Source organism: Pezoporus wallicus, unplaced genomic scaffold (genome assembly GCF_028554395.1).
Source record: "Pezoporus wallicus isolate ANWC-B61680 ecotype Strahan unplaced genomic scaffold, APGP_CSIRO_Pwel_v1 contig_4191, whole genome shotgun sequence".
Taxonomy (NCBI): domain Eukaryota; kingdom Metazoa; phylum Chordata; class Aves; order Psittaciformes; family Psittacidae; genus Pezoporus; species Pezoporus wallicus.
In genome coordinates this window covers 6,064,500-6,085,592 of record NW_026641383.1, presented here as the reverse complement: position 1 = coordinate 6,085,592, position 21,093 = coordinate 6,064,500, and the positions used below count along the sequence as shown (strand labels likewise).

General features: G+C 43.0%; 1 long non-coding RNA gene across 1 annotated transcript; it reads left to right on the top strand.

Moving 5' to 3' along the window:
- Positions 1-1,600: 1,600 nt before the first annotated feature.
- On the top strand, positions 1,601-20,656 carry LOC130606865 (uncharacterized). The gene is made up of 3 exons (XR_008974090.1): positions 1,601-1,709; positions 8,701-8,809; positions 20,520-20,656. It is a non-coding gene; the product is annotated as an uncharacterized LOC130606865 (long non-coding RNA).
- The last annotated feature ends 437 nt before the right edge of the window (positions 20,657-21,093 follow it).

The following is a 21,093-nucleotide window of genomic DNA, read 5'->3' as shown; positions in this document are numbered from 1 at the left end:
AATTACTCCAGCTCATGACAAATGCAACTCTCTGTGGTGTTCCACTGATAAAACACCTGTCCCACCTTGATTTTCCCTCTAACCATTCCCAGATGCAAGAGGTGCTGTAAAAACATTCAAAACAATGCTCCCATACCCATGCAGAGGACACAGGAAAGGGGGAAGGGAGAAAGCAAACAGCCTTATTTGTAGCTTTTACTATATTCATATTGTACAACAAGCCTCCCACAAAGCCCTGACTAAGCCTGTGGCCCCAGAGGACTAAGTGCTGCCTTAAAAATATGTGGACAAACAAGGCAAGGAAGAGGAAAGAGCTCTGTTCCTGTGGGACTCCGAGCCTTTCTCTCCATCCTTGGCAAACTGCACCAAGGTGGTGCAGACAGAGCAGAGAGCTAAAAATGTCCTTGAGTTGCTGTGATTCCCAATGCACATCTGGGCTGAGCAGAACTGCTGCACTTCAACACAAGCAGTTTCTCTTCGTATAGTCCAGACCAATGTGCAAGGATAACTGCCTCAGTTATAGCAAAGTAGTTAGTGGTACCACCCTCTACAAGCAAGATTATATCACCTTCCTGAAGGACAGAAAGTGTGTTTGCAATCCTCTGTGGGGCTTGGATACAAGTCCTTTCCTCACAGGTACTCAAAAACCCAATCCCTAGGACAGGCCACTACTCCCCATGAGGCATAGTCAGACCTACCCTAACAGGAGCCCACAGGAGCCCACAGACCTGAGCTGTCCTGTGAGGAGTACAGAGGCTGATAGTGCTCCTTAGCAAAACTGTAGCTTCCTGTAGGGCTCCAAGGAAAGCAAGTTTGGGAAGGAAGGAATCAGGGTTTACCAGCAGGTACACATGAAAAATGAAACTTTGAGACCACAAGTGCCACTTTATGGCACTCTAAAACACTGAAGGCACTTCAACGTGGTGACAGTGCCATCAGCTGAGGTTGGCATCAGCACTTGGAAGTGTGTTGTTAGAAGTGAAATGATAATGTCACTACAGATGTAGTGCTTAAGCATAGCAGAAGCTATCTGTATGGCTTCTCCAGCTGTGCAATGTGGGTTCAATAGTCAAAAGTGGGCACAGAGCCTCATTCTTTATTAGGCCTGCTTTAGCAGCAAAATCATAACTTCTGCCTAAGAGACATACACCCACCTCATCAACATGCTACATTTGAGCATCTGACTAACATGCAATAGCACAGGATAACCTAAAGAAGCAGCAGATCCATGCCAAAGCATAGCCCTCCATGGGATGAAACTGCTGGTGGTGCTGCAGGCCTGGTGCACACCTGCAGAAGTGGCAGTAGAAGCACTAGGACAAGTGTGAATGGGAATACCTGGGTGTCAAAGCACCAGAAGGAGCAAGTGACAGGATGAGGGCAACAGCAAGACATGTACTTTTGGCACATATGTTAGCAGGGCAGGAAGAGCCACCACATACCTACAGGCACCTTCTGAGGCCACCTGGTAAAGGAGATAGGGGAGAGTGAGTCAATTCTGATGACTCATATGTGGGATAGGGTGGAGCTATTGACCCTCATCAGTTCCAGATGGGTATAAGTAGTAGCTCCAAAGGCATGTTCACCATTTCAAGGAGAAGTTGGGTTGTTTTGCAGTGATTGTAATTTTTCCTCCATGGCACCATGAAAGCTCCTGGTAGTGCAACCTGGATACCAGCATCAGACATGTAGGTTTTGAATGCTTATGGGTAAGTAAGTGAAAGTACAAATGAATGGAATCATGTTTTGGTTTAAATTGAAATCACCATCTGCTGGCATGTAGAGTTGTTGCAGCAGGATGCAGTGTTGCTTCCTACCATTGTGTCTGTTGCACCCTCATCTCCTCTGGAAGCATTTGATGGTGTTACTGGTTTGTAAGTGGAAAAAAAAAAAGGATTAAGTGTGTCAGTCTATGCAGTGGTTAAAGCTTCTCTAAGATGCTAGTGAGGATGCTTCCTGCTAGCAGCACTCGGGTGCTGCTCCTTAGGTTGAAAGCTTTCCCTTTTGCTGTGAGGGCCCCTTCACAAGAAGTGTCAGGTGCAAAGCAAAGCCCTCAAAGGCATTCCCTTGACAGAAGGGAGATGCTGATTGAGCCTCCCTTGACTGCCAGAGTGCAGCACCAATTTGCAGTGTATTGCCTAAGAGAAAAGGCACCTCAGCTGGGAGAATAATTTGCAATAATGAGAGATGAAATCTAAACTTTACAGGATACCTCTTGTCAAACAAGAACGTACCAAAGTCACAATGAATTTCTGGAGTACTTGACAGGCATTTCTTCTGTGTAGGGCTCTGTAATATGCATTTGCCTCTCATGTTGCCTTACAAATTGTTGCTGTTGAGCAACTGCCACCAGGAGCTGGAAGGGAGTGTGAATCTCCTCCATCAGCAGTTCTGAGCTTTCTTTCCCCAACGTGGGAGGAATGGTAAATAAGAAAACTGCATACATGTTTCTGGAGGATGCCAAGGAGGCAATATAAATGAACAGCATTGTTCACACTGGGTTATCTGATGAAGCACTATGTGCAGGTTATAAGAGAAAGAAAAGTAAGAAGACATTTAATACTGAATTTTTGCTGTTAGACTGACTGGCTGTATCTGTTCCCAGCATGTTGCTGGATTAGGAAGTTGGATCTCTATCACCCACAGGTGTGCAGAGCAAAGAGCTCTTCTGGTGACCAACCATTCCAGGTGGTGATACAGGCTTCCGAAGGAGCAGAATGGTGGGAGAATGTAGTTTGGGTCCCAGCAGGGCTGCCTTGATGTAGCCATGTGCTGGGCTGAGCATGTGGCTCTATTTGCTATTGCAGAGGTGGCTGCAGACTGTGTCATGCTTCTTTGATGGTTGCTGTGGTTTTTGAGATGTCTTGGTCTGTACAAGATGTGACACCTCTGTTAAACTACAAAATGCATCTGCATTCACAAAAGCTGTGACTGAAGTCCTGGCATGGACATGCACAGCACATGAGGACTTGGTATCAGTGACACTCAGGGTAGGAAATCACTGCACTGTCTTCTACAATCTGTACTACTTCACATGGAAGCAGAGCTGAAAGTTCAACTGAGCATAGCTAGTGAATCCTGGGATGAGCTGTTTGGCTTTTTTCTAAGAAAGGCAGCTCATGAAAAGGCTGTTTGTCCCTTCCCCTCAGCTGGGGCTGAGGTCTTCATGTTCATATGAAAAAATGAATCTGCTGGGATAAAGGGCTGCTATGAAATAAACATCAGATGGATTTTGTCCCTGCCTGTGGCAGGGAGATGGAACTAGATGATTTTAAGATCTTTTCCAACCCTAACTATTCTATGATTCTATGCATAACCAGACAGAAGTAAGAGCAGACATGGTGTTCACTTTCACTTTCAGGTGAACAGTAACCAGCTATGGCCAAAGAAAAAGCCAGAGAAAGAGCCCATCACTATCTCCTCATTGGCGTCTAGTCCTGTTCCTCAGTGAAAGCTGGCATATTGCAGGACAGCTGATTTCCCTGACTTTTTTTGCAGTGCTTTACACTTCCCAGGAGTTGTTTCTATATGACTGTAATAGAGCTGTCAAAATAACAGCTTGTGGTAGAGGATGTAATCGCACCTCTCACCTCCACGCTGCCCCCACCTCCTGCAGCTCCTGCCTCTAATGAAAAGCTTGAGGATGGGGCTGAATCAAGGTGACACTGCCTGCAAGTACAGAACATGCCTCAGTGCTCATGTGGCTGACCTTCCCAGCAAAGCCACACCATGGCCTGCGGTTCCTCTACGTTTTTTCTCTGCCAAAGGTTTACAGGCCTGGTCCCAGCTATGGTCTCCTTTGTTCTATGACCTGTAGAAGGTCTTCTGCACTGAAAGTCTTCCTTTCTGCTCAGCATTTTTGCTCTCACTATGCTGTGCAGGCAACACATGGGGCACAGCGCAGCAGCATGATTTTGACAAGTAAAGACACTGCAACTTGACAGGGCAATGAGGGTGGAGATGGGATAAGGTCTGATCCTCATCCACTGTGAAATGGCTGTTAAGTAGGCTACTGAGTATACCTCCAGGAGGTATTATTGCCTTAGGTCCATCTGGCAAGAGCTGCCTGGAGGGAGGCAGCATCTTGGTGCTGGGGCAGTAACAGCTCTCCTGCTGGGGTAAAAGGGGCTATTAGAAAGTGTACAGCCCTGGTCAGTCTGGAAATAATTGTGTAAAATCAAATGGGTGGCAACATCATAGCAAAATATTAATGGACTGGAGACACCATCCATCAATGTCCATTATCATTTGCTTCGAGGCATCAGCCTTTTTCTCTCTTCTTTTATCAGGCATCTTAAGTAACCTACAGGTTCCTGCTTGCAAGGTCAGCATTTCCTATGCATGAGAACAGTATCTATTGCAGACTGAAGCTGTGGGCTGCGTAGTTCTGATGTACCAGCTCAATCAGATGTTTGAGTATCTCTGCAGGAATGATCACTGTCATTTAATTTGCTGATTAGTGTTGTCATATCTATTTGTAGAATACAGTATAATTTATGGTGAGATCCCTGGAGGATCTTCAGCAAATGCTACAAGTAATTGAATCTGCTGATTTCTAAAGGTCAGGTGAAAACTGAGCATTATTATAACACAAATTATGTGATGATGACACCAGGCAGCTTTACATTTCAAATGTAAAAAAGTCTATTTATTGATTATGGCTATATGGCAGCACTGTGGAAGGTGAGCAAATAATACAGTCAAGAAGTCTAACTTCTTCAGCAAAAACCTGAGGTGAGTTTTCAACCCTGTCAGTAAGAGCAACGTAGTTCTTGAAGAGAAGAAAGGTGAAACGGACTTGCACTACTCTTCTTCAAAAGCCAAAGAGGGAGGAGAAGAACTTCAGAGAGAGGCAATTAGGGAAGCATCAGGAAATTGTTTGGGTTATTTTATTGAAGAAGTGGCTCACAGATGAACTCTGGGGTTGAGTGCTGCTATTTCCAGTCCTGGCTGCGTGCGATACCCTGAGCTGGCATGGCTGTTTCCCATCTCTCTTTCAGAAAACAAGCGGATTTCCCTTATCAGCAAAACTAATTTTGTCTGTCTGGCAAGTTATTAAAATAAGGTCTTTTAATTTGGCTTGTACAGTCTTTGGGGTTCATTTCTGCAGAAAAAGGAGAGAAACAGAAGGAAGGTGGTCTGGCACGGGGCAGGGATGATCAGCTTTTGAGAGCACCATGCTACAGCAGCTCATTGAAGGAATGGCTTGCCCAAAGAATAAAGCTGTTGGAGGATGCCAGTAATGCAAAGCTCAAGCTTGGGTGCTGGTTTGTCTGTACCGAAGTCTGCTCACTGATAAGAAGTTGAGGTTTCTATACAATAAACCCAAACTTTTTTCTTGTTTTAAAACAGAAAAGTGGTTTTATTGCAAACTAGATGATTGTTGACAACCTTGTCTGGCCTCTTTAGAAACCCCTCCAGCTTTCTGGAATAACACTAGTTCCCATCTGCTTTTCACAAAGGAACTTCTTGTGACAAAGTCAATGGAGATTTTAAAAACAAACAAAAGTTTGCAGTGAAACAAATCAGCAAGACAAGGAGTGGGTTGAAGCAGTGACTACATCTTGGAGAAGGCATCTATCTCTGTAAGGCTGCTGCCAGCTCCAGCACCCTGCATGGTGTCCAACAGGCACTAACAGGGCTTCTCTGGAGCAGCTCCAGCCTGTTGGTGCTTTGTACAGGGGAAAATTGTACTGGGCCCATAAACTTTGTGATGAAAGCACAAAGGGTAAACACATGTTTCCTTGTAAAAGCCCTCCCCTAGAATGGATCAAGCAAGTTATTCTGTTCTTGTACACTGCAGAAATACGTGCATGCTGCAAACTTTTTTTTTGCTGTTCTGTAAATCATCAACCTAGAGCACTGTAGGCCACATAATGACTGCATGAGCTGCCAGGACAATAAACCGAAGCTTTAAGCCCACAAAAGACTTAAACACCAACCTTACTTTACATAGCCTGGTGACAGTAATATGGATGTGCCTAAGGCTGAGCTCCAGTGCTTTGATGGATCAGGGCCTAAATACACAGGGACACTTCAGAAGCATCTGTCAGCAAAAACTTCCTTTCCTCAGGAGGAGGCTTTGCTCACAGCTCCTGTGTGGGAGCCGGGACGCATAAATCCCCCAGACTTTGTTGTTCTGCCAGCAAGCAGGAAGAGAGCAGTAAAAACCTGCCAGGTCAGTTAGAAACCAGCTGAGTGACAATGCTGCAAAAGAGCCACCTGAAAATCGACTGGCAAACAACAAAAGAGAGGAATGGGCTCCTGGGGTGAAGTCAGAAGGCAGACCAGCTCTCCGCCTGCATGCACACTTGTGTGCTGCAGTGGTTCTGAGGCCATGGATGCTCCCTCCTGTTTTCCTGTATCTTTCCTGTTGAGCAAAACCCAGAGCATCAGTGGAGCAGGGTACCCCATTGCCTGCTGTGTCACACAGGACCTCTGCCATGAGCAGAGGGGGAACACTGGAGCACAGTCCTTATGGTACCAGCAGCATGAACCTGTTTTCTCTGTCCTCAGCATCACTCCCCTTATGGGGACAGTTGGTACCAGGTGATGGCAGATGCCACTGGGCACAAGGATGTGCAGTGGCCCACGTGGATCAGACAGGGATCTATTAGGCTATTTTGGTGCTCTCCAGGGAGAAAGCGAGGGTACGCAAACACTGATAAATAACTGTTCCTGGTTCTGGGTCTCTTACATAAGGTGACGATTATAGAAACTGCAGTGTATGAGGGGGTGGGAAGGGATGCAAGGATCAGAGTTTTTAAAGGAAAGTAGGTCTGGTAATTTAGGGGGCAAATGGAAATTGCCAGCTTTCCCTGAGGTTTGGTAAATGCAAAGAGGGTGCTGGATTGTATCGATGTCACAGCCACAGGACAAGGTGTGAGAGTCCTGTGCTGGGGAAGTGCCACTCAAAGAACTTTATATAGCTCTTCTCTTTCGAGATGAGCTGATGTATGGTACCATCAACTGAGCACAGCACCAGGGATAAATGATTTAAGAGGACAAATGGTTTCCAAAGGCAGAGAGGCAAGTATTGTCTCAAAGTAACCAACCATTCACATTTCTTCCCAAGTACAAATGATGCTTGAATTATCAGAGACATATAGAAAGCAATTCTGTAGCCAGCCTGGCACTGATGTTGGTTAGTGAGTATCTTTTTTTGCTACGTATTTTCTTTCCTTTAAACCCAGGGAAGAATGCAGGATTAATACTTAGGATGCTTTTTAATCTTAAGCAGAAAGATGCTGTTCATAAACAAGGTTTAGGTGTATTTAAATCGGAGAGGGTCTGTGTTTGGAGTGCATTAAGACAGGCTGCTGTTTTATGCATAGCTGTTTAGAGAAAAACAGGGCAGAGTTTCACAGCGTAACACACTCTCAGCGCAAAGCACTAAATGTTTCACGCAGTTATCTGCCGCCTCCTCCTCCTCTAAATACAGACCCCAACTTGCCACTTTCCTACGCTGCAATTTATTTTCTTATAGCCATGTTGTGAAAGCTGCGGGAATGGGAGTGCTCTGTTCCAGTTCGTAATGCAGTTACATCCAGCCTATCTGTTGTGGTAATGTGCATTTAAAGAGTCAGTGGTGAACATCTGTTGATGTTGCTCTTCAGTGTGCGCTATTTATGAGCTGATCAGAGTTATGCACTAAAAAGTAGACATGTTACAGCAATGTCATTCCTCAGCTGCATTTCTCTCCCCATTGGGTTTCTGATTTCTGTATCAGAAACAGCATCACAACTTTCACAAAGCAAGTTTTTGATGCACAGTTGGTGGAAGGCCTCCTTTGGAAGAATTGGTGTGCTAATGTTAAAGGAGGGCTGTAACACAGCGGACTGGGTATGAGAAAATAAGATGATAGCCTGCTTGCTGGGTGATAGCTATATTGTCTGGATGCCACCAGTGCTTGTGTTTCACTCATTCCTCTTGCATATCTGTATTTGGAGAATACTTTACAGGTGATTTCACACAAGGACACAATTCCTGCCCTAAGAATCTTAAATGCTTTTGGTACATCTCTTCCTTTGGGCCAAGTCTGCTCTCATTGCAATTAGCAGGATCTTACGCTGCAGTTCTCGTGCACAAGCTTTGCTCAACTGAACAGTCTCCCTGACCCCAGAGGGGTATTTGAACATCTAATTTAGGGATCGTTAGTTAGGTTGGTACTCACTGAAATGCTGATAAATAAGACCTTCTCACCCTATACACGTTATTTTAAATCACCCCAAGGACTGCCACAGAGGTGTGCTGCCAGGGGGAATCTCTGACTTGGACCAGATCCAGAAGATCTGCTGGATTGCCCATTGCGCAACATGCCCCAAACCACAGATGTTCAATAGGTCTAAGGAGCATTCATGCTCCTGGTGGCACCATGTAAGGAATGAGAGATGAACGTGTGTATCTGGCACAGCATTTTCATGAGCCATAAATGAGAAGCAAAAACATTTGGAGAACAAGTAAAGCTGTTTTTACAGCCATACATTGTGAGACCCTGATTCTCTCCTTTCTCTCCAGCAAGGCTGCAAAGAGAAGAGATAAAGCAGCAAATCCTGCTCTTGTTTTGACTTCCTTCATGTGTCTGCAAACAGGTTGTTACGTGAAAATCCTGGTGGGGGGGGGGAAATGGTCTGTGGGAGTTTGCATAAGTTTCTGTGTGTTTAGCCATTGCTTGTGTCTCTGTTTGCTCTTTCTCACCAGGTATGTGAATGGAGACCATTGTACATAAGGACATGCAGTAGTGCCCAGGTACTCCTTGGCTATAAAGAAACATTTGTGCAGTGGCAGCTGAACCACGGAGATGGTAGAAGTAGGTGCCCTGTCTCCATTTTAAAGGAAAAAGGAGTATGTTTTATTGAATCAATCAAGGCTTTGATAGCTAGGCCACCTTATTCCTGCAGGGAATCCGTAGGAAGGATTTATGTTAAATGTTCTCTAATGATAATGATACTTTTTTAATAGAATGCAGAATAGTATGCCACCTAAATCTTGATAGCCCATTTCTTTAGCTCAGAAATGCTAATGCAAGGTGTATCTTGTACTCCACACTTTGACAGCTCTTAATTTCTTTTCTTTTCTCACTATATAGTAATGTGGAGTTAGAGGCTTTATCTACATAACTACAGTCACCCTCACAAGCTTCTCCAGACAGCAACTTAGCAAAAAAGGCCTGCTTTGTCTATCAGTGCTATATACTGTAATCAGGAGAGTGAACAGAGATGCCAGATTTATGACTTGATTTTTATAGAGCTGGGAAGGGTGACTAACACGTGGTATTCATTTCATGAGAAAGTGGGGAGCCTCAGGATTTTTTCAATACCCACTTCAGAAATATCACCCTAAATGGAGCTTTTTTGATAAACTGAAGTCTAAACAGGCAAAATATTCAGAATTGTCTGCTTTTTGTTGTTGTTTTCAAAGCAGGGAGATACGCTTAGATAATCTAGAATGTCAACAGGATTTGGCATTTGGGGGAAGTCCTACCCAATGTTTTAAGCTGTCCTTCAGGAAATGTGCCATAACCTCACTGATCCAGCAGCACTGCTTCACTGAAGTTGTCTCAAAACCTTTGCTACGTTTCACCAATACTTTTTACAATTCACTTAGAAGTGCAACATCTATAGACACTCGGAAAACAAACCAGAACACAGCGTTTCAGTTTCAGATCGAATTTGTAGCCAGTTTGTAGCTCTCTTTCAAAAGTACAATTAAATACAATTCTGGCTGTTTAACTCTTCCAAACAGAAATGGAACCACTTAGTGACATCTCTATTTTGACTGGGTTTGTGATGCTTGGTGAGACTGGTCTCAAAGAGGTGGTGAGCTGCTCTGCTCTCAGCCCTGGATTGCTAAACCTGAAGTCTCATTACGCTGCTTTAATTTTCCTGGTTGTTCACTGCTTTACTCTTGTAAATTTAGCAAGAAGCCTCCAGCTGTGCTGAGATTGGAAGCAGTTGAGGCTTGAGGTTAGGGCTTGAAGAGCATGTAGCCTCTCATTTTCTCTGTCTGGCTTTGAATGGCACCTATTCAAATTATACACATACACTTTCTACTGTAGGTTGCTTTTATGGGGGCTTTCCCTTCCGTAGATGAACTGTGAACAAATCATTTTAAGCTGGTAACTTTAATCAAAGGATTTCTTCTCTTTTTTTCTTGTAAAAGTTTCTTTGATGTCATTTCAAATTCAGCACTGGTTAAATTCTGTTGGTTTCCTAGGAAAGATCTGCTATTGCTTAAATCAGAAAGGCAAAACCCAATGTAATGCAATGAGATCTTGTCTACCAAACATGTGTGACATGCAGATGAATGACTTGTAGTCAAGCTTTAAATGCAACTTAGTCCCAGCCATTCTTTGAATTTGAAAGACCTGCATAAAGAATGGTGCTCTTAAAACTCCAGTTTGAAACAAGTTGCAGTGGAAGTCAAGACCAGGTTGGACGAGGCCTTGGGTGACATGGTTTAGTGCGAGGTGTCCCTGCCCATGGCAGGGGGGTTGGAACTCTATGATCTTAAGGTCCTTTCCAACCCTAACTATTCTATGATTCTATGATTCTAAGTCAACCACTGTTACATAGCTCTGGGCCTCTGTGCCTTCAAAAACTAAAATCCCAGTACCTATTGATTTTCTGTAATTATTATATTTTGATAGCAACAGCACATCTCCCTTGTCAGAAGAGGATTTCTTCTTTCTTAGTCTCTTCCTTCCCTGCTACCAAGGGTTATGACCAGACTGTAGGATCATTTAGCATCTCTCAGCTTCTAGATCAAAGGGAACCACTTGCTCAGTCCCTGGCCTACATATCCTACATACCCCTTGCTCAGCCTCACATCCCTGTACACCAACACACCTCTGCCTCCCACTCTAGGAACAACTGTAATGATCTCTGTGTTTTGCACTTACTTTGCAGTAAGATAAAAATGACCACTATCAGTTCCTGGATCAACAGGGCAGCACAGCAGCTGCCTTCATTCCCCTTTGCTGCTAGTTGAGGTCTGTGTGGGCAAATAGGTGTTAAACTGAGTTTCAGTCTGCTGGCAGTGAACCTCTTATTATATAGCTCTGCCTGAGGGGTAGGCAAGTTTGTGCACCATGCAGTGTGTTCAGGTGAAATCTGAGCTTGTGGGTGAGCATTTATGAGGAAACAGACAATTCAGGCTTTCTGCTGATTGCCAGCAATACATACATACATATATATATCTATGTAGACCAAAGCTCTTTTACTCCACTACCTGCAAATGTATGTTCTGTTATTCTTGCTGGGATGAGTACTAACTGTAGGATATTTCTGTTTGGATGTAAAAATAGGGGAAAGGAAGAAAAGAAAAATCACCCCCCTTCAACGTGCTTCATAAAAATGTGCATACGGCAAAGGTAACCAGATGACTGTACCACAGCCTGGTGGTGCTTCTGCCAACTCTCATTTGCCATCCCAAGGTTATCAGTTTGAAAGGAAGATAAAAGCAGTGAAAGAATTGTGTCCTTGTATCTGGCTTACTTTCTTCTATTTGCCTAAATTAGTCAGAGGTGCCAGCAGCACTATGCTGATTCCTGTGAGTAGGGCTTTGCGGCTCTACCCTTCTTCTGAAGAAAGGCATATTAGCATAGGCTACACTGAGTTTACTTGATGCTGATACTTTGCAGCACTCTCCCACTCCTCAAGAGCTCCCCAGCTCTATCAGTAATCCAGTCATCTACTCCTGTCTTTCCCCTTGCTCTGCAATTTCATACACTCCTGCTATTGTTTATGCTAGTTCATAAAGCTTCTCACTTCATCTTCAGATCAGTTTTGCAGGACAAATCCTAGCATGGTGTTGGTAAGAAAATCTTTTCAAGTATTTGACTACAACCAGTGCAAATGTGGGACAATTGATGTTTATGGGGGAAGGAATAAGGAAAAGAATTATTGTAAAGTGTACCCACCAAAGCTTCCTTAAAAGCAACTGCTGCAGGTGTTGCATAGTGATTTTATGCACACATTTGTAGTTTGATAATTTTCTGTTAAGTTTTTCAACAACATTTGAATTAAAGCTTTTATTAGTAAGTGCTTCACCAGAAAGGACTGCCAGTACTTTTTTCTCTTTCAGAGTTTTTACCAATGACACTACATAAATGTTTTATTCTAGAGGGATCACTCTGAGAGAAAGCAGAAAGGAAATAACAGGGTTAAGTCAGTCATGCAACAGTGTGATGTGAGGCATAGCTTGTCTTAATGAATTTTTTTTTATTAAGTGAGTCTAATTTCTGGTCACAACAATTTTGGTCCATTGATTTCTAGCCCTGCAGTTCCCTGGTAGACAAAATCTCATCACAGTTCCTGGCTAGTGTTAGTAAAGCCTTTCCTCTCAAGCAAACCAAATAATTTCCAGCTCTTGAAAGCTTTCATGTGCAGTTGCATGCAATGCGCTACAGGAAGAGGCTTAGACCTGCAGATGTGGGGGTGGAGAGGGGAGAAGCCTAAAGGTGTTCTCGTCCCCAGTAATGCTCATTAGCTGACTTAGCTCCTTAACATTAGTTCTGTGTTCCAGGCTGTGCCAGCTGTTTGCAGCTGCACAGGTTCTCCCTTTCCACGAAGGCAGCACCAGCCTTGTCATGCTCTTGCATTGCAGTCACACAAATGACTGGGCTGCAGTACAGGGAGGCAGGAGTAAGGTTGGCTACTGGGATGTGCTTGGCCACAGTAGCAGGGAGCCCAGCACAGGCTAATGTCTGTTTTGGTACCCAAGCTACTTTTAGGCTGGCTCTTGTAGCTCCAGCTTACTCTGTGCTCACACATAGACTGTTGTGGTGACACAGTTTTAGCCTTCACTTCTTCACAACGGCCTCTCTGATAGAAGACTTAATGCATAATTGTCAGATATAACTATCAACCCACCAAGAAATTAAATTTTAAACTTGGGTCTGTAGGGGAAGCAGAATTCTGAATACAAGCCAACTGGCAGTGCTCAGCTGCTTGTGGATTTAGATCGCCATCTTTAGGTATTTGCCTTTGCAGGTGACTCACATAGTAACATAAGCCATTAAAAACCCCATGTAATGTCAAAGATAAGAATGAGCTCCTATTTCCCCCAGTTCAGTCCATAAGTCCACTGCTCTTCACTGTTGTTGGGTCCAGACATCCCAATGACTATGCTAAGCATACTGGAGAAGTGCAGATGTCTTGGCTATAAGTAACCGCTACAAGTAATACCTGTAAGGGAGTGCTGTATACATTTAAAGCGTGTACGGACTCAGCAGATGATGTCTCAAGATTAGGCTATAACATTTTTGTGCCTATCTGAGATCTCCCCCTTGCAGGATTTGTTCTGGAGAGTTGTGTAACACCTTTCCTTTTGCTTTGACCTCTGAGATAATGTGCATCAGGAACATCATATTATCAAGAGAGCCAGGTGGTGGCTTGGGAGTTGGTACAAGGGCACATGCATAAATGCCGTTATTTCCAATCAGAAAATCACTAAATTTAAGTCTATTACTGAATCCAATAGAACACTGTGCAGCCTGGCACCTTAGGTAGGGTGTGCACCTACATAAAATAGTGTTGATTAGAGGGAAAAATAAGGTTTGAAGAGAAAGCTGTAATCTCCCATGAGCATGTGGAAGGGAATACTAACTGTTTAGTGATATTCTGGGTTTTATCTGATCTCTTGATTTCAAAGTGGTTTTTAATCTAAATATCTTCCCCCAACAAAGCCAAATTGTAAGCCACAACCTGAAAAAAACCCCACAGGCATGGGAAAAATTCTTACCAGGTTGGAGCTGGTTTTGCTTTCAGCTGAGATATTTCATGCAGGGCAAGGTGAGCTGCTTACACCCGCTAGCTCCATACACCCAGAACAAAAAGGGCTTGACATTGTGCTTAATTGAAAACCATCCCCTGTGAAGCTATCAGTGTGTATACCAGAAGACAGAGCAGTTGTGTGCAGCTGAATATACCAGTCCTTAAAATAATCCTTGCTCACATATGTCTAACTGCCACCAAAAGTACTGTCAAAGCAGCGAAACACTTTGAGCAGGGATGGGTTCCTGCTTTCAGCATCTGAGTGAGTAAATGTGGCATCACTGGGTCTGTTGTAAGCAGGCTTGTTGCTACTGGTAATGCTGCTGTCTCTGCCTAAGAGCACAGAAGTAATAACCTGCAAACTCAAGACGATGCAAACACAATTCTAACATTTCCCAGGGGTGTCTGGCTTTGCGACTTTAGCAGTGCTGGTACAAGGCAGGACTTTTCTTTCTTTTATGGTAATACATTTGATTCAGCATTTACAATCAGGAGGTTCTAAAAGTAAGAATGCTAATTCAACACCAGGAAAAAAAAATGGGTCTTTCCTATCCAACCAGTAGGAAGACAAGCCAAAAATACTAATGTCAGTGGTGATTCCTGTCTTGTGTTCAGATGGTTAAAAAGGGGAAGCTGTCTGACACTGATAAAACTGCTCTTGAAAAGTTGTCATCAAAGCTCTAAATTATTCATTTGAATGCATCGCTGCTAAACGCATACTGAACAGGAACCAGGCTCTTAAAATGAGCTAACAGAACACTGGCTTTGCATGCTTTCTCTTCTTTGTTGATATTTTTTTCCCCAGTGGAGAGAGGCAGAGTAATGATGTGCTGGGTTTTATGCTTTATCCACTAATTATAGACATTAGAGAGGAAAAACACCTATTATTTTTATTTAAATCTTCCCCCAGCTATTGTCAGAGCTGACAAATCCAGTTCTTCTTAAACACAGTTTTGCAACCTGCTCTTTCTTTGTACAAGCATGCTTTACAGCAAAAAATACCATAAAATAATCGGCAAAGGGATTCCCTTACCTGCCCATGCCATGTGTCCTTCCAACTTCAAAGGTCACTCCTAGGAGTTGAGGGATCCTCTCCAAGTGATGCTTTTACTACAAGTGCAGTTTTCTCTCGCTCTTGTCTGCAAGTCCACCTCCATAAGGCTTCTCTTGCAGCATCTGCCAAACAGAACGCATATAGTGTGAGCACATGCTGTGTTGGAAAGGTGGAATCACCTGGATTTTATTAAAAGACTCGGAGTGATAGAGCGCTGCATGTGGGAATGTTTTCAATTCCATACTTTATACACTGTGCTGTTATTGGCAGGGGAAGGTAATGTATTTTTCACCATCATGACTGGGGTTTTAGCTCTAAAGGGAAATCATGCAAAAGTAGGCTAGAAGTCACACATTGCACAAAGGATATGGAATAAGCTACTCCACATAATTACATCATCAAGAAAAGGCTTTTCTATACATTAAAGAGGCTTTGACCTCAGTCCTAGGTTGGTGATTGGACATGGGCATAAGTCTCACTAAATAACTGAAATCATCAGTATGTGCCCAGTTAGAAGCTCTCACGAGACCCATGCCCCATCATACCTGCATGCATTTGCAGGCTCTCTGAGCTATCAGGAGGAACTTGTTCTGAGCACCAAGGCTCTCAGATTATGGGTCCTTGGAGAACTGAGGACTTTAAAACCCTACCAGGAATGGAATGACAGAGTCTTCCCCAGTTTCTGCACTTCCTTTTCCAGTCACACAGAGTGAGTTCCTTTGTAAGGTTCAACAATCAGTTCAGACAAAAGACCTAAGAAGACAGCTCCCTGGGGACCCCTTATCTGCCTTTTTTCAAGGTCAGTATGATCTCTTGGATCCATCAGTTCAGGGCTGAGGTTCACTGGGAAGCTGAAGCACCTGACTGCTAGCAGCCTCCAGGACAAAGCAGGAAGCACATACAGAAAGCTTAAATAAAAGCAAACAGGCTGGACTGCTTTGACAGGGAAAAGAAATCTCTGAAGTACTACTCCTGCACCTGAGGTTTCTGAAAATGCTACTTGAAACTATTTACTTGGGCAAGCATGTGGTTACTTAAGTGAAAGTGACACATCAAAGCCTAATTTTGTCAGTTCTTGGCTTTTTAGTACCTAAAATCCCTGCAATGAACTAATTCTGCAGAAGAATGACTTCTGCAATTCCTCCAATGTTTCACTATGTTAGCATAGCATTAAAATGAATTACTTTCTAGTTTTGGTTTTGATTTTAGGTGTATTCCCCTGTTCCCATGTAAATGTGAGGCAAAACTGTAAAATTTAATGGTTAAGAAAGGCAACACCAGGAAAGCTGGTTTCTCACCTATGTCTTATTGCCTGGAGTTCTATATTAATTATCCCTCTAAAGGGAAAATGGATGTTGAATGGGGAATAAGGCACAGCTGTTGAAGCAGGGTATAAATAGGAAAAGGTTTTAGAAGGAACAAAAGGTGCACTTTGAGCTAGAAAGATGTGTAAGGCAAGGCAGCATTGCTCTTGGATTTAGACTATTGGGATGAATTAACCACTCACATAAAAGACATAAAGACTAACATAACGACTTGGGGTTTTGGGGGGAGTTCTGTTTGTGTTTCCTTGCATTGATAATATAGCACAGGGAAGAGCCAAATGTGAACTCTCAGTGGGAGTGTCCTTGAGCAGGCAGGGAGGTGGTGAACCAGGATGTTGGGGCACACCACTGGAGAGCCCCACTGTGCAGTCATGGGATTCCTGAGAGCAATTGTGAGAATTGCATCCTGTACGCAAGTTATCTCAGGTGCAATAAATACTAATCTGCCTCCTCTTGTACTATCAGAGCCTGCCTACAGCACTCAGCCTATGTACCTAGCAGTACTGCATGTATAGCAGGTGTGCATTTGCATGCATAATTGATTTCTGATTTCTTACAATGACATCCTTAAAGTCAAGAATAAAAGCACACAGGTTTTGCACAGTGATGAGGCTACTGCCATCCAACAGTGTTTCAGAGGATGTGTTTAGAAGTATGTAGGTAGAAGATAATGAGCTGTCTTTTGGGACATCTTTACCTGCCTTGCATCCATAAAAGGGTTAAATCTCATTATTTCCCATCTAACCATATCTGTGTGTTCAGCCAGACTGGTACTTTGATAATATTCTTGGACAACCCTTCTGACAATGTACTACTCTTGTTTAAGCTTAGTCAGCACCAACCACTTAAAAGTCTGTCTTGGTTTAACTGCACTGAATTAAAACAGCCCTTTGTAGGCAAACCCTGAGAGTTGAGAGCAGTTCAGGCTGTGTTGGTGTCTCTTTAGGCATGATGAAGTAGCACCTGAGGAATTATTTCCTCTTTTCTCCTTTTCATCCTGTGAAAATAGTTTCTGCCTCTCTCTCCTTGTCTCACTAGTCATAACATCTGAATTGGTGCATGAAGAGAGAATTGAAATGTAGGCCAAGCGATTAGACAGAGATGAGCAATGCTTCACTTTATGCTTCCCCAGATATGATGAAAGGAGAGGGGAGGTCTCAGAAATGGTGAAAATGATATATATATATATATATTTATCATGTAAAGTTGAGGGGAAAAAAATCTTAAGTCTTCAACTAGTCAATGTAAACTGTACCACTGAGGTTCACACTAACTTCTGAAGCAAATGGTCAAACTTCCCAAAAGTGTGAAAGCTGGTATTTTTTTATAGAGGAGTATTTCCCTTTCTCTCTGCCTCTCCAATGGGTGATACTCTATTACCCACCTTAAAGAAAGCTTCCTGTTGTTCCCTGGAATCTAAGTGAAAAATCAATTGCCTACAGTATTAATGAGATCTGATTACGGGCTTTTCCCTGCCAGTTGTTGTTTTACCTCCCTTTTCTGCCAATATTTAACTAGGGATTCCACACGCACAAAAAATCTAATCTATTCCTTGCTTTCATCAGACATAAATGATTGGAGTTCCTGCTTTTATGGCTTTCCTGATAAATACCATTTTAGATTAGACTGCTTGCAATGAGTCACCTTAACTAGGAACAGCTTGGACAGGATTTCAGACTAGCATTATCAGTGCTCATTGATGGTGATGACTGAGGTTATTTGTGCTGCAGTTATATTCTAGAGTCAAGGGGTTCCTACCCTATAGACAAAAAAAAGAGTCTTCTGTGATACTCCTTCGCAGGATATGTGAAGGAGAAGGTTGAGGTTTTTCACGTTTCACAGCAAGTTGTTCCTTTAACCCATAACATAGTAGTACCATGCTGCCTTTCAATTCCAGCTGGGAGCTGCGAATTAAACCCCTTCACTGCCTGGGAGGGAGCTGATCTCCTTAGGGAGCTCCCTAATCACATAAATTATACTGCAGTGTGCAGAGCCTGTTCCCAATTCTGCTGAAATAGTGAACAAGAGCATTTCTAGGAGCCAGTGCTTGTGGCACTTGGAGGAAGACCCCAAGGCTGCAGTCTGTGCACAGGTTAACAACTTCATACCTTGATACAATCCTGGAGCTGTTCCATCTACTTCAGACTTTCATTGATCAGCTGCAGAGGAATTACATTCCTGGCTCTGGAGGTATGAATCTTGCTGCTTGGCCTAAGGTCTGGCATCTATACAGTAAATTATCTCCCACATACAGTATAATATCAGGATGATTTGGGTTATCTATCCCAATATATAAAGTTCCAGACCTTCTATCTCTGGCATTCTCTCCTGCTGAAAGCATAGCATGGTGCCAGTGGATCTATCCAGGTTGACAGGTAAAGGCTTGTGGTACCTGAGCAGGCTCTCAAGCAAAAAAACATGAGTATTTCTGTTCCTGACAAGGCCCACCTCTTCCGAACTTTGTGCATGGAGACAGACCTTTGACTTGAAAATTGCTAAAGCCTGGACGAATAGGAGATGTTAGCACAGATTTGGACTCCCTGGATAAGAGGAAGGAAACATGAAGAGAAACAGGCATGGGGAGAGAAAGGAAGCAAAGGAATTTGTACTGGTACATGAGGATTTGGGGTTGTTTCTTTGCCTAGGTAGGCCAGCTGAAGGAGGACTGCTGTGCGGACTACTCCCAAAGCTGCTCTGGCCAAAAACCTCTCCTGCTATTGCTCCTGAACTGTGAACTGAAAACCCATGGTATGACCAAGACCTTAAGGCTGGGAAAAGATGACTACAGGACTGAAAAAACCCCAATGTGAACATTATTATTCTGGTTTTGTTTGGGACATAGAATTAGTTCTAGGCTGAGATGCTGGTGGTGTATAAGAAGTGAAGCAGAACGTAAGGAAACAGAGAAAGTGTCCGAACCCAGGGATGCTGCAAGGAGCTGAAGTCTGCAGAGAGACTGCAGCACAGGGCACTAAACTAGGAAGAGCTCACTCTGGGCAGGAATAACAGCATATCCACTTACTTCCAGAGAACAAATCAACATGACGGCGATCATCCATGAATACATGCACTTTTTTCTCCCCCCTCCATGGTTTAAAGGGCCTTTGTGTAACTCTTTAATTTAAACCAGTGAAATTGGAGCAACATAGAATTAGTTTCTCTGGGTCCTGTTCTGTAAGCATCAATTATAATGTCTAATCTACATGAAGTGCTGCTAAGTTTAGTAACCAGCTCTTTATTATGCAGCACCCAATAGCACTCAAATATATTCACATTAAGATGTAAGATCATACAAATGTTAATTGTAGAATCATCCAAATGTTAACAGTTGGTTTTTTTGCCTCCTAAGGCTATAAACAGCTATTTTGATTAGGTTGCTGTGTTCCAGTAAAATACATTTTCAAAGAGAGATTCCTCACTTGGAGCTTTGCTTGACAGTGGGCACAAACCAATGTATTACCAGAAAGCAGAGAAGGCATAAAGGACATGGCACTGGATATTAAGACTTACTTGCTGAAGTTTCACTGGTGGATTTTGACCAGAGGGAGGAGGGATACACTGCTGTGAACACATAAATCATTTATGCTCTCAATTAAAAATTTACTCAACGCCTACAGTTTTTGCCTGAGATATGGCTGGAAAAAATACCCCTGAAAACTGCTGCCATCTCCTCCAAGGTCAGGTATCTTGTCATTTAAAGGAATAGTCAATTTTGTTCTATATTTGACATTTTATTGGCCTCTTGGTTGGGTTTGGAATAAATTGTGTATGCTTTTGACTGCCTTTTCATTTTGCTCCTGCAGTGCAGTGCATTTTTTTTCCTTATAGCAGATTATTTTGCTTTGGGGTTACACTTTTTTGACATCTCTTATCTTCTACTATGTCTTCTTTCTTGTCATTATTGCTTCTTCTGTGTCTTTCCATTCCTCTGCTTGTGCTGCTTTCCTTCTCAAAAAAGTCATCTTTTCTGTCATGGCTCACTTGATACTCTTTTCCTCCACTTTAATTTGTGTTCAATTCTCCTGATATTATTCTCATTAAACAACTAGAACAACTAAAGAAAAATAACAAACAGAAAAACCCAAACCCAATACTGGCCAGAAAAAGATGGCACAGGGCCAGAATTAGGACAAGAGACCATCCTAGTTATGGAGGGCAGTAAAAGAAAGGTTAAGCCTGGTAGTAAAACTCTCCCCAGGCTAGAATGAAAAGCAGTTGGATTGGAAATGATGAGCTGTAGCCTGACTCTAGCTGGCTCTTGCCACTCCTAACTGTGAGGTACAGAATGAATTCATTGGTTATCTGGCTGCTGCAAGGAAGAGGGATTTTAATTCTTTTTCTCCACTCTCCCTCATTTCCTGGAAGGCCTCCTGCTTTGGGCAGAGAAGTGCAGGATGTCTGTCTGTCTCTTTGACTACTGACTGCAAGGACCTGAAGTGGGCAGAGCCTTCTCCAGCCCCACAAGCAGCAATTACACAGTGCTTGGAACACCTGTACTGAAGAGAGAGAAAATTTTCCTCAGTTTCTGTCTTTGTGTCTTCTTTTCACTAATGGTGGAGAGGTTCCTCTTTGAAGCAGCATCAGATATGAAAAGTAATGTCAGCATGAAAAACTAGTATCGGCTTGTCCTTCTGGTTAAGGTAACATTAAGACACCCCATAAGGAACATCCAAGTTGTGGTTTCCTTTTAAAACATTTTTACTATTGCTGGTAGTCAAATATCAATATGATATCGATATTCTTGTGATTTTTATCTAACAAAACAGCAGCACTGAGAAGCAGTCACTGGTATCTCACTTAGGGCTTTGTCCACTGCTTCTGATGCTGGCAGGACTGAAACTGATGTTTTCCACACAGTGTGAACAGGAGTGTGTGAAATGTGCAGGGCTATGTGGAAAAAAAAAAATGATTTTTTTTTTGAGATCAAAGCATACTCTGC